At 57.9% G+C, this 2,500-nt stretch overlaps 1 non-coding gene across 1 annotated transcript in view; it reads left to right on the forward strand.

Moving 5' to 3' along the window:
- The first annotated feature begins 2,128 nt into the window (after nucleotides 1-2,128).
- The window catches only part of LOC124774120, a 1,909-nt gene continuing 1,537 nt past the window's right edge, over nucleotides 2,129-2,500 (forward strand). Inside the window, exon 1 of the ribosomal RNA XR_007015113.1 lies at nucleotides 2,129-2,500. This exon is cut by the window's right edge and continues 1,537 nt beyond it. This is a non-coding gene — a ribosomal RNA (small subunit ribosomal RNA).

The raw sequence follows: 2,500 nt of genomic DNA on the forward strand, positions 1-2,500 counted from the left end.
CCCATGTTGTGCCTTAACCTAACCCATGTTGTGCCTTAACCTAACCCATGTTGTGCCTTAACCTAACCCATGTTGTGCCTTAACCTAACCCATGTTGTGCCTTAACCTAACCCACGTTGTGCCTTAACGTAACCCACGTTGTCCGCTAACGTAACCCACGTTGTCCGCTAACGTAACCCACGTTGTCCGCTAACGTAACCCACGTTGTCCGCTAACGTAACCCACGTTGTCCGCTAACGTAACCCACGTTGTCCGCTAACGTAACCCACGTTGTCCGCTAACGTAACCCACGTTGTCCGCTAACGTAACCCACGTTGTCGCCTAAACCTGCTCTGTAATTGTTATACGACTCGTTCAATTAGTGTAGTGTTGCCCACCCGCAACCCTCGCAATATAGTTCGCTACTCGCACTGCCCGCTCCCCTGTGTATCGCTTCATGTTAAACACCTTGCAAGTCTTGCTGACTTTCCACATGCTCCTGCTGTACACTGTAATGTGGATGGCAGCAGGACGTACATGCCGCGCCCCCCCCCCCCCACACCTCCCCACGTCCCCACCTTGCCCCCTGCCTTCGCAAGCTGGTTGGTGAGAAGTTTGCATGTTCAATGCCCTTCGCATGCGACGTACTCAGGCTACGTTGTGGTGCGGCCTGTGTCAACTGTCCGCTGATGTCGTACGCGTAAACCACAATCTGTACTGCACATTCGTCCTTATGTACTGAATGATACATCGTGGCACATGTGTGACCGTACAACGACTGCGCCCAAAAACGGCGGACCATACAGTGCAAATATTGTGCACGCAGCTACGTGTCGTCTCCCTATGACAGCTGGATTGCAGTGTGGTACGCCATAGAGACGTGTGGGAGGAACGGACGCCGTGGATGGCGATCAGCATGAGCTGTCTGTTGATGTATTCGGACCTAGTCGTCTCTCCTCACACACCGTGATAGCATGGTGCACCGCGTTCCATATCTGCGACATGCTACAGAGGCCGGTTGACAGTCGTTCGAGCAATGGACATCGCATACGTACGGGGGCCACCTTCCACGTATTGTCTAGGCGTGCACATTTTGTTGCGTGTATGTGGGCAGACGTAGTGTGGTGTGACACCTGACACAGGCATGCAATAATCGTGGAAGTTGCAAATGGCGATGGACGCATACGTTTTCTGGTGAAGTTACGCAAATGAACAAATGGTAACCCGTTGTGGTGCGGTTGTTCTCGCTAGGGGTGAATCGGTGATGGCGACGGTAGGTTGAGGTACTAACCGGTTGTTCCAGCGATACCCACCATGCCGACGAAACTGAACGGCATCTGGGTGTGAAGCGATACGCGGCGGTGGCTGGGTGGGACCGTCCCCGGCCGGTGAGGGGGCGCCTCCCGGCGTGCTGGCCGCGCGGTGCGTGGGCGCACGCGCTACAGCCGGCTGGTGGGGGCGGCCAGTGGCAGGCGCGCCGGCCGACGGACGCGGCAGGCGTCGCAGCTGCGCGCCGGCGCACCCTGCGCGCGGCGCCGTGCGGCCAAAGTAGGTCCTCGCGGGCCCGGTGCGAAGCGCGGTGGACATCTTCAGTGTGCTGGTCCGATTGAGGACTGTGTGCGTTGAGGATGCGCCGCCGCCCGGCGCTCGGCGCCGCGACGCCGTCTGCTGCTCGGTCGCCCCAGCGGTTCTCGCTGGTGGTTTGTATCGCAGCTGTGCGGATGTGTTGGCGCGTGCGCTGTGCTGGGAGAGTTCGCTTCGGCACCCAAGTGGGGCTTTTGTCCTTCTGTGGCGCTGGCGTTGGAGCTGCCGGTCACCGTAGGTGGCGCGTGTTGTCTCCCGCCGGCAATGCCACGACAGCACGCTCCCGGGCCTCTGTCGGCAGCGGCAAGCTCAGTTGGGAGCACGGGTGGTCGCACCGAAAGCGTCTACTCGCCTAACTCCGGGCGATTGCGCCTCTCTCGAACCCGACCAAGTACTTGGGACGGCGCTGCGCGCCGCCGGGACCTGAGAGGGTTTCGAGGTGTATTGTGCAGGGGAGCTCAGCCTCCTCCTGTTTGCAGAATGATTGAGCGGACGCTTGCGTGTTCGCGCGGGCCCCCGGGACACACTCCCGGGCGGCCGGCTGCTCAGCTCTAGTTGACGCAGCTCCCTGGTTGATCCTGCCAGTAGTCATATGCTTGTCTCAAAGATTAAGCCATGCATGTCTCAGTACAAGCCGCATTAAGGTGAAACCGCGAATGGCTCATTAAATCAGTTATGGTTCCTTAGATCGTACCCACGTTACTTGGATAACTGTGGTAATTCTAGAGCTAATACATGCAAACAGAGTCCCGACCAGAGATGGAAGGGACGCTTTTATTAGATCAAAACCAATCGGTCGGCTCGTCCGGTCCGTTTGCCTTGGTGACTCTGAATAACTTTGGGCTGATCGCACGGTCCTCGTACCGGCGACGCATCTTTCAAATGTCTGCCTTATCAACTGTCGATGGTAGGTTCTGCGCCTACCATGGTTGTAACG

This window comes from Schistocerca piceifrons, unplaced genomic scaffold, assembly GCF_021461385.2.
Source record: "Schistocerca piceifrons isolate TAMUIC-IGC-003096 unplaced genomic scaffold, iqSchPice1.1 HiC_scaffold_961, whole genome shotgun sequence".
Classification (NCBI taxonomy): domain Eukaryota; kingdom Metazoa; phylum Arthropoda; class Insecta; order Orthoptera; family Acrididae; genus Schistocerca; species Schistocerca piceifrons.